We start from the raw sequence: 15,534 nt of genomic DNA on the forward strand, positions 1-15,534 counted from the left end.
GAAGAACTAAACCATATGATCATCTCAATTAATACAGAACAGGTACTCACAAAATTCAGGATCATTTTATGAAAAATCTCTAAAAGACGTAGGTATAGAAGGAATGTACCTCAACATAATAAAAGCTAATGATAAGCCCACAGCTAACATCATACTGAATTGGGAAAAGGTTGAAAGCTTCTTCTTAAAGACCAGGAAGAAGATAAGGTTGCCCACTTTTGCCACTTCTATTAAACATAGTATTGGAAGTTTAAGCTAGAGTATTTAGGCAAGGGAAAGAAATAAAAGGCATCCAAATCAGAAATAAGTCAAGTTGTTTGCAGATGATATGACTTTATATACAGAAAACTCTAAAAACTCCATTCAAAACCTGTTAGAGATAGAAAACAAATTGAGTAAAGCTGCAGGATAGAAAACATGTAAGAATCAGCAGTGTTTCTATATACCAGCAATAAACTATTCAAAAAATAAGAAAATAATCCCACTCACCATAGCTACAAAAAAATCAGGAATAATTTATAACCAATGGGGTGAAATATCTGTATACTGAAAACTGAAAAGCATTGATGAGACCAATTGAAGAAGACACAAATAGAAAGATATCATGTCTTCATGAATTGCAAGAATTAATATTGTTAAAATGTCTATGCTAACCCCAACTGTCTACAGATTTAATGAAACCCCAGTCAAAATTCCACTGATATTTTCTACAGTGATAGAAAAAAGTCTTAAAAATCATGTGAAGCCACGAAAGATACCAAATAGCCAAAGCAATCTTGGGCAAACAAAACAAAACCAACCAAACAAACAAACAAAAACCAAAAACAAAGTTGAAAGCATCACAGTAAGTAATGAAAACCTGCTACAGAACTATAGTTATGTAAACAGTATACTCTCAACATAAAAACAGACACATAGACCAATGGAAGACAACAGAGAGCCCAGAAGCAAATCCACACATCTAAGGTCATTTTTTTTTTTTTTTTTTTTGACAAAGATGTCAAGAACACAAGGGGGAAAGACCAGTCTTTTCAATAAATGGTGCTAGGAAAATTGGATATCCATATGCAGAAGAATGGAATTTGACCCTTGTCTCACACCATATATAAAAATCTACTCAAAATAGATTAAAGTTTTAAATGTAAGATCTGAAAGTATAAAGCCACTAGAGGAAAAATTTAATGGCATTTGTTCTGGGTAATGATTTTTTTGGATATGACCCCCAAAACACAGACAACAAAAACAAACAGGGGCAAATGGGATTACATCAAACTAAGAAGTGTCTATAGAGAAAAGGAAACCATTAGCAGACTGAAGAGGCAGACAGCAGAATGTAAAAAAATTTTGCAAATTATAAATCTTATAAGAGGTTAATATTCAAAATATATAAGGAATTTAACAGTAAAAAAAGACAACTGGATTAAAAATGACAACCTGAATAGACTTTTTTTTTTTTTTTTTCCAAAAAGAGACATACAAATGGCCAACAGGGATATTTAAAGAAGCTCAACATTCCTAATCATCAGGGAAATACAAATTAAAACCACAATGAGATCTCATCTCACACCTATTAGAATGGCTACTAACAAAAAGATGGAAGATAAGTATTGGTGAAGAAGTAGAGAAAAGGGAACCCTTGTAAACTATGGGCAGAAATGTAAATTAGTACAGTCATTATGAAACACAGTATTGAGATTCTTTAAAAATTAAGAATAAAATTACTATATGATTCACCAATCTCTCTACTGGGTATATACCCAATAAATATGAAATTTGTGTGCTGAAGAGAGATTTGCACTCCCAGTTTCATTGCAGCACTATTCACAATGGCCAAGATACGAAATCAACCTGTTTCATCAGTAGATGAATGAATCAGGAAAATGGCATGTATACACCGTGGAACACTTTTCAGCCATAAAAAGGATATTTTGCCATTTGTGACAACATGGATGAACCTGGAGTACATTATGTTAAGTGAGATAAGCCAGGCACAGAAAGACATAAACCACATAATCTCACTAACATGCAAAAGGTAGAAAAGTTGATCTCTTAGAAGTAGAGAGGAGAGAAGAGATGTTGGTCAAAGGATACAAAATCTCAGGCAAGAGGAATAAATGCCAAAACTCTACTGTATATCATGATGACTACTATTTGTAATAATATGCTGTATACTTGAAAATTGCTAAGAGAATAAGTTTTAGTGTCTTCACCACATATATACAAAAGATAAGGAGATGGGGTGAGGGATATGGGCATTACCGATTTAATCATTCCACACTGTATAAATATAACAAAGCAGCATGATGTACAGCATAAATATAAGCAGTTTTTACTTGTTAGCCAAAATAAATGCAAATATTACAATAAATAATTTTTAAGGATATTATAGGCAAAGAGGTGATGAACCCAGAATTCAGGATAATAATTATTTCTGATGGTGTTGGGTAGCAAGGAGCATGGGATACAAGGAATCATATGGTAAATTGTTACATTGTGAATGTTTTGACTTTGTGAGTTTTGATGATTTCTGCATTACTGAAACTAAATAACTAAATATAAGTCATCCATACATGAGAATGAAAGTATATCATGAAGGAAAAATTATGGTTAATTTAATTATCTGGCTCTGAAGTCCAAAGATAATAACTAAGTGTTCAAAAGATAATAATTAAATATCCCAAAGATGATAATAGAAGTAGAACAAAAACAGTGGTACAAGAAAACAGTTATTTTTTCCATAGAATGAGTAAGAAATACAGAAACAATAGAGGAAAGGGTGATAAATGTGCCTAAATAAAAATTTAAACCACCTGTTCAACAAAATAATATGGTATACAACATCAAAAGACCTACCACAAACTAGTGGAAATGTTATAACATGTTTGACAGAGAAAAGGCAAATTTTGCTAATATTAAAATAAAGTACTTATAAATCAATTAAAATAATTGGACATCAGGGGAATACAAAATATCGTATTTTATGTTATCCAGTTGGCTGAGATTTAAAAGTTTGAAAATACAGGGTAGAGGGGGTGGAGGGCGCTGAAGTCTGGTTTTGGGTGCGACTTGAAACCGCTGCTGAAGCCAACAAGAATTTGAGAACTGTAAATATCAAGCCTTGAAAGGGACCAGGGTGCGGCCTGTGAGACATAAGAAACCAGTCAATTACTCACAGTTTGACCACTCTCACAGTGATGATGATTTTGTTTCTGCAACTGTACCTTTAAACAAGAAATCCAGAACAACACCAAAGGAGTTAAAACAAGATCAAACAAAACCTAACTTGAGCAATCTCCAGAAAGAAGAAATCCCAATACAAGAGAAAACCCCTAAAAAAGGATGGCTTTAGATGACAAACTCTACCAGAGAGACTTAGAAGCTGCACTAGCTTTATCAGTGAAGGAACTTCCAACAGTCATCACTAATGTGCAGAAGTCTCAATATAAAAGCATTGAAAAATATGGCAGTAATAAAATAGAAACAATGAATAAGTCTCCTCATATCTCTAATTGCAGTGTAGCCAGTGATTATTTAGATTTGGATAAGATTACTGTGGAAGATGATGTTGGTGGGGTTCAAAGGAAAAGAAAAGCAGCATCTAAAGCTTCAGTACAGTAGAGGAAGATTCTTCTGGAAGGCAGTGATAATGATAGTGCTAATGACACTGAACCAGACTTTGCACCTGTTGAAGATTCTGAGGATGATTCTGATTTTTGTGAGAGTGAGGATAATGACGAAGACTTCTCTATGAGAAAAAGTAAAGTTAAAGTAATTAAAAAGAAAGAAGTGAAGATGCCACTAGGAAACCATTACAAATACGCAGTCCTTCAGCTGAAAGCAAGAGACCTAAATGGGTCCCACCAGCGGCATCTGGAGGTAGCAGAAATAGCAGCAGCCCACTGGCGGTAGCGTCTGTGAAGTCTCCAAATCAGAGTCTCCGTCTTGGCTTGTCCAGATTAGCACGAGTTAAACCTTTGCATCCAAATGCCACTAGCAGCTGAGTGTGGTACCAGAGGAATGTTTGGTTGAGAGAATCACAGCTTTCCAAGCGTGTTTATATTTGATTTGTGTTTATAGTTGAGGCAGGTATTGTAATACAAAGGAATCCATTACCATGTCCTATAAATGACCTCTAGCCATATTATGATTATGTTCTCAGTAAAACTCTTCAAGACTTCAGTGAGAAGTTTGTTTATAAGAATTATCTTCTCATGGCTTTCCTTGTGAAGAGCATATTCTGTTTTTCTATCAGTTCGACATAGAGGAAGACCACATTCCATGCTGTTCTTTTCTAGTTACATGATGTGCCTTTCTAGCTTTGTCTAGTTTATAGCACCTTGACTTTAACTGTTCAGTTTTGTCTGGCAGAGGGAAACATTCTCATTTCTTTCAGAAGACATTTCTGAAATCTTATACGCTATTTAAACTACATTATCAGTTTTATTGCAAAGATGTTTTGTATTTTAGCCAAATCTTTTTATAGTACAAACTTGGAATTATTTTACACACTAAAATGGTTGCAGTTTTATGGCATGTGTCTCCTGTTTAGATGGTTATTCTCTAGAAAATAGAATTTAAAGACATTTTATGAAATCTTAATTGTCAAAACCTTTAATAAAATAGAAATCGGCTGGGCGCGGTGGCTCAAGCCTGTAATCCCAGCACTTTGGGAGGCCGAGACGGGCGGATCACGAGGTCAGGAGATCGAGACCATCCTGGCTAACACGGTGAAACCCCGTCTCTACAAAAAATTACAAAAAACTAGCCGGGCGAGGTGGTGGGCGCCTGTAGTCCCAGCTACTCGGGAGGCTGAGGCGGGAGAATGGCGTAAAACCCAGGAGGCGGAGCTTGCAGTGAGCTGAGATCCGGCCACTGCACTCCAGCCTGGGCGACAGAGCGAGACTCCGTCTCAAAAAAAAAAAAAAAATAAAATAAAATAAAATAAAATAAAATAAAATAAAATAGAAATCTTCTGAAATACTCTTTTTCTTGATACCACTCATCCACCTGTTCCTGATTGTCCACATTTCATGATAAAATTAGAGCTCTGCAGAGAATGTTAGCCTTTTTGTTGTAAGTATAATATTCAAGTAGTCACTTTTTGTTAAGTTCTTTAGAAAGTAGTTGTCAAGTACTTAGTCATCCCTATTATGATATTAGATAATACAGCTTTTCAGGAAGCTTAGATCTGAATTTACTTTGAAAAACAATTGTAATGAATAGTTTATATTTACATTGAGAATTTCTACTAGCTTCTGATCAATTTTTAATAAAAAAATTTCAAATCATGTTAACTGTTAAATGTATGATACTTAACTCAGTTTTTCTTGGTTTATGGAAATATCTATGTTAATGTGAAAATAATTAATTTAGAATTGTGATTAAAGTGAGCATTTGTCTATTGCTGTTGTACACTTTTTGTATCTAATGTATATTTTCATAGTGTCATATACCAGCCCCCTAACCTGCCCCACCTGTCCCCTTTTTAAAAACATATTTTTCAGTTACATAGCATTGAGGTACTCTACTTGGTGTAGATCAACAATAAACATAAGAGCCTACTCAAAAAAAAAAAAAAAAAAGAAAAGAAAAGAAAAGAAAATACAGGGTAGAACATAAATCTTTCCAATAACTTTGGAAGGCAATTTAATATCAAATATCAAAATTTAAAATGCATGTACTCTTAGACCAAGAAATCCACATAAATCTGTACTCTCACACATGTGAGAAATAACATATTTTAAGGAATAATCATAGCAAAAGACAGCATACAAAATGCAGTCGTTAATAAACAATGAGACATACCTTCATTTGCTAATATTGAAATTTTTATAGTACCTTGTTAAAGCAGAGCACAGAACAATGTGTAAAGTTTATTCCCATATATGTAAAAAATCAAACACATTATATCTAGAACTGTATTATGTAATACAGGAACGAATAACCACATGTGATTATTAAGTGCTTGAAATGTGGCTAGTCTGAACTGAGGTATGCTGTAGCACAAAGAACCCACTGGATTTACAAGGCTTAGTATTAAAGCAATGTAAAATACCTTATTAATAAGTTATTATTTCAATTACAAGTTGCAGTGATGATGTGTTGAATATACTGAGTTAACTAAAGTAATGGAAATTTCACCTGTTTCTTTCAATTTTAAAATACTGCTACTAAAACACTTTAAATTACATACATGGCTTGGATGGCATTTCAGTTTGGACAGTACCAATCTAACAAATACACAGTAAAGTGTTAAATGTAGCTACATCTGAGGAATGGAATTGGAGATTTAAGATGAGATGAAGCTTCAGTTTTTATTGTCTACTCTTTTAAACGTTGTGATTTTTAAAAATTACACAAATGGACTATCTTTGTAATAAACATATTGTAAAACATATCTCTTAAATAATTGGAAAAAAGAACTAGTTACTGCCTGGGATCACGCTGGTTTCCATGAGTTAGGTGGTCCCTGGTCTGCTAGTCCTTGGATCGTTTGTATGAAGTACCTGTAGCATTTTGAATTGTCATCCTGTATTAGCTTGGCATCTTCAGTAGAGTTTGGAATAGTGGTCATTAGAGTAGACTTGAGAGAGAACTGATGTTCCGCACTTCCCCCTGCCCTATTCCTTACACTTCCATTTATTCTTGTCCAGATGACTAACGAGAAGAAAAATGAGGAAGATAGAGAAGTGGAAACTGACAATAAAAAGAAAGACACTTTGGGAAGGTTAACAATCTGAGAACTGTATTTATGATCTCAAAAAATAAATATCCGTATCTGTTCTTAATGCTCCTAAAATCTGAATGTAAGTTTATCTCTGTATATTTATCTATGAAAGGATTAAGAGAGTATAGAAAGTATGAAAAACTCATCTCTCCAATTCCCTCACAGTCCATATAATAGATCTTTCTGAGATTTGAAAAATGCCACACATCTATCATTTGAAAGTCACATGTAAATATGCTGATACCTTCTAAGTAATCTTTTATTTTTAATTGTAATATTATTTATGAGTTTGCACTTACCAGGAATTTTGTGTTGCTTTAAAAGTGGTGGTATGAAACCCAATACATCAAGAGAAAGACATGTACTGATGAAATATGGTCCTGCATGTCATCATTCCGATGATGTATATTAGAATAGGTATGGAAGAGTGAAGTTGAAGAATGAGTCTCTGTGCTGTGCATTTTTGTGCATTTTTGAATGATCCCTGCGAACACTGTGACAGTTATTATCCCTGTGCAATGTGAGATAATCATAACGTGTTTGCCTGCAGAGGGAACCAGTTTGCAAGGTATCTAGTCATACACACCATTGACACTGAGCCACATACACTGTAAAGGACTAAAAGCATAGGAAAAAAATAAAATCGATTGCATTTGAGTAAAATTGAACCAAATCCCATCCTTACGACCTCAGGAACTTCTCATTACCTAGATTTGTTTGACTGGTAAGGACAAGCTGTGTATACAGTCCTGGTCCTTTAGGCAGCTCTGCAGGTACACATGTGCCCCTTGAATTTAAAATAAAAGTTGAAATTATTCTTAAAAATCAGTAAACCAAGACTTTTTTGTGAATAAGAATGTTCTTCGGGTGAAGTCAAATTTCTTCTCAGCTCTGAGAATCCTGGTTATGTTTCTGTAATTATTCAGTAGATTTTTAGTACATCTTCATATTCATAATTACCTGGTATTTAACTTTCAGTGATGACACTATTAAATCTAAGGTGACAGCTCTTCACTTGTGACAGTTAATTTACTTTTCAATTTTCCTTCTCCCTTTGGTCGTTTAAATGGTTCTTAAAGGCAAACAACCGCGGAAACACTGTCAAGTCCACAAAACATCAGCTATGATTATTTTTCTTGATAAATTTCTTCAAAATAAATGTGCAATTTCAAGTTTCAGTAGAGTTATTTCAAAGTAGTGTCCTTTACTCACAGAATGGTGGTGATCGGATGCTGAATATGTTTTTAGGATTTGCCTAAGAAGGAGTGCTTTAGGATATGTTTGCTGCTAGTTATGCTAAAGGCCATAAATTACGCAGCAAATTTCTTTGGTATCTTCTTTGTCCTGATGGAAAAGTCACAAAAGGTTACCTTTTTACATGAAGGTGAGCCAAAGAACAAACCTCATTTACTTATTTTCCTACAGATAAATGTTTTCCTCTGGTTCTTTTGCACATACATAAGAATTAAAACAGAAACAATTATTTTTCATAAATGAAGAAAATATTTTTAAAAGAAATATGTAAAATGAGTAAGAGAACATAATTTATGGGACTATGGAACTTTCAAATTGGGGAGTTTTATTTTGGAAGTCATTAAGTTCTTATGAAATCCAAGCTGGATATAGTAACAATAAGCATGTTCCCTTGATTTTATAAAATGTATAATGTACTTAAACATTACTGATGATTGCTCAGCCACTACCTTTTATACAAACACTATATTCACCATGATGTCCTCCAAAAATGAGGTTTTCTGTTTGCCACAAGGTTATAAATGCTCATGCACTCGGCACCACTCCTTTAATTATCATATTGTTCAATTTTTCTTTATAAGCCACCTATCTCCTGTTATACAAAACTTGGTTTAAAAGTGGAAGGAGAATGTTACTTTTGGGGCTTGATACCAGTGTTTTTTTTTTTTTTTTTTTTTTTAATTCTGCTTATTAATATAACAGAATATCATTGCTGAAAGGACAAGTAGAGGGCACATCCCTAATATCAAGCATAAGGCAGGCATCTATTTTGCATTATTAACCTTTAGTTCACTGGGCTTCCAGGAAGTTATTTTTTCTGTTCTTTTCCCCCATCTTTTTTGACCATTCCATCTTGTGAAAGAGGCTACTGCCCTGTCCATACTTCTTCAGGTATCATCAGTTCAAAGCGTTCAAGCCAATTTTCAACTATGCACATTTGAACTGCTTCTGGCCATTCAAGCACACTTGATCTACAAAAAAGAGAATCTCAAAGTACCAAAGAATTAGTGTCTCCTGAGAGCAGGTTCCAACTAAAGACTGATGGCAACTGGTTTCCTTTCTCTTTGGAAGGATCACTTTGAAGCATGCATTGTACAATGGTTTAGAGAGTTCTGCAGTGAAATTTAGCTCTGATTGTACCCTTGATTGGCTGTTTTCCCTTTCCTGTCTCTAGTTCTGACTCTCCTACCAGGGTTTCCAGGAACCACCTCCAAAATAAAATATTTGTACTCATATCCTTGCCTCAGGATCTACTGCTGGGGAACCAAATCAAGACACTTCTTATCACTTTTTCTGGGTTATCTTCTGGACATGTTAGAATAGCGCAGGGCTTAGTCCATGGACAACTTTTCTTAATTGAATTGATTTGCCGGGTGATTTAATCTAAACCTAAGATTTCAAATATCCTTCAGAATTATACCAAAATCTCTATCTTCTTTTCAGAGCATCAAATATCTGATTGATATCTCCACTTGGATGTCTACACGGTATTTCAGGATTACATTTCCTAAACCAAACTCTTGAATTTCTTCCCTAAGTGGCTGGGAACTGAATACGCCACATGGTATTCGGATTTTTATTTTGAGTGCACTGGTCCTAGTTTTGTCATCAAGAGGCATGCAAAACGTGCTTCTGCATCTCCAAAGGCGAGAACTTTAAATATTTGAAGAAAATACCCATGTGTCTTATTCCTGGATTCTCTGGGATGCAGTTTTAATAAACCTGTTTTGCTCAAATGTTCTCATATAGCAACAGTCCGATTTATCACACTCTACTCTGTACATATCCCAGTTTTCACTATTCCTTTCAAAACATAGCTAGAATTAAATCTGATATATGCTCTGCCCAAGGTGGGATATATCGCACATTGTCAGACATTCGCCATATTCACAAGTATGTGCGTGCCCTCTTCCTCTGTCTCTCCCTCTTGTTTCTTCCTCTGTTTCTTTTTCTCTCATTCACTCACACATATACACATTTTATCAGGTTGTATGCCCCTTGCAAGTCCTTGAATAGAACTTCTTTGTATGTGTCAGCAATGTTACTGTTTTGTTATTTTTAATAAAACTAGACAATCATAACTAGTAAAAAAAACACATCTTGACAGATTTTCACAGAGCAGTCTTGTTTTTAAAATGTAATTTAAAGATACTTTCTAGCTGCAGAAAAGGGCACTGTGAGAGGATAAAAAAGCAATATAAATCTGTATGAAAACAAAGCAGTGGTGTTTATTTTGAGTAGTTTTTGCTTTATGACATTGATCTGGATGGCCTATTGGCCTATTCATCCTTTCTTTAGGGGAATCTACAAGTCTGACTGAGTGTGAAATTTGAAAGAAAACACAGGCTACTTTTTTTTTTTTTTCTTTTGTCAAATGGAGAAGCTTTATATTCTCTTGTCAACCAGTCCTAGGTTATCAACAATTGTTCTTTGTACTTAAGAAGATGGATTTGTTTTGGTTTAGGAATTGTCAAGCCTTAACAAGGGAACAGTCCTACCAAGAAAGCAAGAGATGTGACCATAAGGAGGACATGCTCTAAGAACAACTAATCCTTTTATAAGGAGATCAGCCACTTTCCTGGGTACTGATTAAAACAATAATGATAACATGACGCTCTTGTATGTGCACAACATTTACAGACTTCAAAGTGTCCCTCCCTCCCTCTCTTCCTCCCTCCCTCTCTTCCTCCCTCCCTCTCTTCCTCCCTCCTCCCTCCCTCTCTTCCTCCTCCCTCCCTCCTCCCTCCCTCTCTTCCTCCCTCCCTCCCTTCCTCTCTCCCTCCCTCTCTCTCTTCCTCTCTCCCTCTGTCCCTCCCTCCCTCCCTCCTTCCCTCCCTCCCTCCCTTCCTCCCTTCCTCCCTCCCTTCTTCCTTCCCCCCTCCCTCCCTCCCTTCCCCCCTCCCTTCCCCCCTCCCTCCCCCCTCCCTTCCCCCCTCCCTCCCTCCTCCCTCCCTCCCTTCCCCCCTCCCTCCCTCCCTCCCTCCCTTCCTCCCTTCCTTCCTCCCTTCCTTCGTCCCTTCTGGTTAAGTACTTAAGGTATGCTTAAGAATTGTGCTAGTACTGGATATGCAAAATAAAAGAAAACTTTTTTTCCTGTTAGGAAGAGAAGATCAAAATTATAGAGCCTGCCTTTATTAAATAGTGTAATTTGTTCACCTGTAAGGTGACTTCTGTAAACTCCGTGAGAATTCACACTATTTGCACAACAAAGCTTACTTTCTTGACACTTTCCTGCAAGTCAATAGGTATAATAAGCCTGTTTTGCTCAAATGTTCTCATATAGCAACAGATTTATCACATTGTCTATAACAGTTTGATGGGCATATTAGATATAAGCTAACTATTGCTAAATAGTCTTAACAGAAGATGACCTAAAACAATGAATCTCATAAAAATTAAATTTGGAAGCACAGTATAAAAATTAAGCTCAAAACACACAATACAGGAGCTTACATCAGTATTCCGAAGATTGAAATGGACATTTCAAACAAAATTAACTTTCTCAATAAAAATTCAGCCAGAAGAAACTCCTTATCTCAATGGCTTAACAGAAGAATATTATCCAGTCTAGAGTCTGCCTAGCAATGAGAAATTGGTTTATAAAATTAGCTTTGTAATACAGAGTTTTAATATGATGATACTGACAGAATATAAGTGTTATAAGTTCAAAGGGAGTCTAAAAGTACTAATGATGCCTGAACTTAGAAATCCATGCAATTTGCTGAGTCATTCTATGATGTGGGTAGTTTAAAATCGGACTCTCACCGTTATTAATTTTTAAACACTGTAGAAGAATGTGATTTTTCATGTATATTCGAGGACTTTAACATTGACATGGCAAGAGCTAATTAAATTTCAAAATTAATAAATGAAGCTATATTTAAATGAAGCTTTTGAGATTGAGCTGATTCAGATAAGTTATTTTTATCTCAGGTTGATAGAAAAAATATAGAGGGAAAATATCAATAACAGAAGATAAATGTGTAAGTCCTCTACAGTAGTATATACTGGGGTTTGAATTTGTTTGGGATTTATGGGTGGCTTAATAAAAAAGTGGCCATTGTTTTCAAGTTTTAAGACCAATGAAATCTTTGAGTCTGAGGATCTTTGTGTGTGTGTGTGTGTGTGTGTGTCTGTGTGTGAACATTTGTAGTCTCTGAGGAAAAATAGGACTTAGCAGAATCAGCATCATTTTAAGGATATCAGCCAAGCATTAGTGTCCAGATTTATTTTCCTCATCTAATAATGTGAGAATATAAATGGGTTTTAATATCCTATTTCAGTGCTAACCTATTGCATTACTTGTTTCTGTGGGAGATGTAGGAGAGCACATCATGTTTATTTGATATATCATCAGTGTCTCTAAGAACTTGGTTTATTAATTACTCGACACTGAAGATGTAGAAAAATTGAAACGTGATGTGCTTCTGTGTTTTTTCTGTAGGCAATCCCTATTGAATCAGGCTTTCTGATGTCTTAAACTTGAAATAAATGGGAAGGGATTTGGCCCATTCATTATGTCTTTCTGTTTTTAGAGGTTGTTTTCAAAACTGTCAGACTATTTGCATTTGTAGAGAGAAACATGTTTAAAGTATCTCATATAATTCAGCAAATCTTTTCTTTTTTTGGACACAGTCTTGCTCTGTCACTAGACTGGAGTGCAGTGGCGTGATCTTCACTCATTGCAACCTCCGCTTCCTGTGTTCAAGTGATTCCCCTGCCTCAGCCCCCCAAGTAGCTGGGACTACAGGCATGCACCACCATGCCTGGCTAATTTTTATGTATTTTAGTGGATACAGGGTTTCACCATGTTGGCAAGATGGTCTTGATCTCCTGACCTCGTGATCCGCCTGCCTTGGCCTCCCAAAGTGCTGGCATTACAGGCATGAGCCACTGTGCCTGCCTTCAGTAAATATTTTCTAAGTCCCCAGTCTGTGTCATTTCTCAAAGTAGCTATTCAGCATTGTGTAAACAAAAACTGTGAGTTCCTGATTTTAAGAATTCCATTGACTTAAACTGGAAATTTGGAAATAGTGAAAAAATACGAATATGTATTTAAAAGCTTACTACCAGAATCAAAATGCAGGAAATATTCTACTGAAGTGAACATGTCTAATCAGAAAATTGGTTTATGAAATACAGCCCCCCTTCTGGGTATGGGGAGTCTGATGCAGTTTTTAGAGCCCAGACGCTGAAGTGTGACATCTTGGGCTTAAATCCCTGATCTACATTCTCTAATTCTGTGGCATTTGCCAAGTACATAGAGGTTGGACTGCAACATTGGTTAGTTACATGAATTAAATAGTTGAATTTGTTTGAAGTACTTAGAGTAGTGTCCGCTAAGTGTTAATGACTGATTACCTTTGTTACATCCCATTCTGTGATGTTGCCATTACAAATGGCTTGGTCGTCTTTATCCACCCTACTGTTGCAAAATATATCGAACTGCCATCTCTAGCAGATAATATATGAGATCAAGTTTTGCTTTTCTGGGTGCTGAGATAAAGAGACCTGATCTAAGAGCTTTGAAAGATACTGTTGGTATTTATTTTCATATATTTTTGAATGTAAAAGTAATATTTATTATTGAAAATAAACAATACAGAAATGTCCCAGGGCAGAGTTTTCTTTGTGAATGTAAATATAGCTGCATATGCACATGCTATTACTATACTGATCAGTATTTTGCTTTTCTTACAAAATGGCTTTATTGAGGTATAATTTGTATACCATGAAATTCACAAAGTAAATTCAATAATTTTTGGTAAATTGACAGAGTCAGCTGTTTCACCATTACTACAATCCAGTTTTAGAACATTCTTATCACCTCAGAGAGGTCCCTCATGGTCATTTGCAGGCAAACCCTGTTTCCATCCGAGGCCCAAGCAACCATTCACCTGTTTCTGTCTCTCGAGATTGGCTTTTTCTGTACGTTTCATACACATGGAATCATACAATGTGTGGTTTTTCACAGCTATCTTTTAAAACTTAGCCTCATGTATTTGAAAATTAAACATGTAGTGTATATCAGTAATTTGCTTTTATAATAGCATGTCATTGTCATCTTCCCATGCTGGTATATAGAGATTTATCTCATTTTTCTTAGGGACTAAAGGTTATTTTATTTATGACTATACCATAATTTAAAATAATTTCTTAATGGAATATATTAAAAAATACGTAGTTTTTTCCAGTAACATAGCCATTTGTTACTGCCATCAAATACTACATATATAATTGTATTACTATGCTCTTTTAAAACTAATTTCAACTTTTATTTAGATTCGGGAGGCACATGTGCAGTGTTATGTGGGTTTATTGTATGATGCTAAGATTTGGGATATGAATGATCCTCTTACTCAGGTAGTGGGCAGAATAGCCAACAGTTGCTTTTCAACCCTTGCCCTTCTCCCCTGTAATAGTTCCTAGTGTCTATTGTTGCCATCTTTATGAGTACTCAATGTTTAGTTCCCACTTATAAGTGAGAATATGTGGTATTTGGTTTTCTAAGCATTAATTTGCTTAGGATAATGGCCTCCAACTATATCTGTCCTGCTGCGAAGGACATGATTTCATTCTTTTTTATGACTGCATAGTACTCTATGGTATATATGTACCACATTTACTTTATCCAAATCATTTATTATCAGGCACCTAGGTTGATTCCATGTCTTTGCTATTGTGAATAGTGCTGCGAGGAACATATGCATAAACGTGTCTTTTTGGCAATATGATATACTTTCTTCTGGATATGTACCCAGTCACTGGGTCAAATGGTAGTTCTGTTATAGGTTCCTTGAGAAATCTTCAAACTGTTTTGTACAGTGGCTGAACTAATTTACTTTACTACCCAACAGTGGATGAGTTCCCTTTTTTCCACAGCCTCACCAACATCTGTTGTTTTTTGATTTTTTAATAGTAGCCATTCTGACTCGTGTGATATAGTATGTCATTGTGGTTTTGACTTGTATTTCTCTGATGATTAATGATGTTGAGCATTTTTTTCATTTTGTTGGCTGGTTGTATATCTTCTTTTGATAATTTTCTGTTCATGTTTTTTGCCCACTTTTAAATGGGTTCATAAATGGTGCTAGGATAGCTGGCTACCTATATGCAGAAAAATGGAACTGAACACTTACCTTTCTCTATATAAAAAATTTATGCAAGATGGATGAAAGATTTAAATGTAAGATCTCAAACTATAAGGTTCCTAGAAGAAAACCTTGGAAACACCAGACATCAGGCTCGGGAAAGATTTTATGACTAAGTCCTCAAAAGCAATTGCGACAAAAACAGAAATTGACGAGTAGGACCTAATTAAATGAAAAAGCTTCTGCGCAGCAAAAGAAACTATCATTAGAGTAAACAGACAAGCTACAGAATGGAAAAAATATTTGCAAGCTATGTGTCTGACAAAGTTCTAATATCCAGAATCTAGAAAGTACTTCATTTAACAAGCCTAATGAAACATTAAGTTGTTATGTTTTCATTTTTTATTGGGCATAATTCTACATAAACATTCTTGTGTAGATATCTTGGTGAACTTTCATTAG

General features: G+C 35.3%; 1 pseudogene across 1 annotated transcript; it reads left to right on the forward strand.

The window, feature by feature from the left end:
• The first annotated feature begins 3,072 nt into the window (after window positions 1-3,072).
• LOC117063883 lies at window positions 3,073-4,200 on the forward strand (annotated as a pseudogene). Its single transcript, XR_004429145.1, has one exon. The product of XR_004429145.1 is annotated as an RAD51-associated protein 1-like (transcript).
• The last annotated feature ends 11,334 nt before the right edge of the window (window positions 4,201-15,534 follow it).

The sequence above is a fragment of the Trachypithecus francoisi genome, unplaced genomic scaffold (genome assembly GCF_009764315.1).
Source record: "Trachypithecus francoisi isolate TF-2019V2 unplaced genomic scaffold, Tfra_2.0 Lachesis_group19, whole genome shotgun sequence".
Lineage (NCBI taxonomy): Eukaryota > Metazoa > Chordata > Mammalia > Primates > Cercopithecidae > Trachypithecus > Trachypithecus francoisi.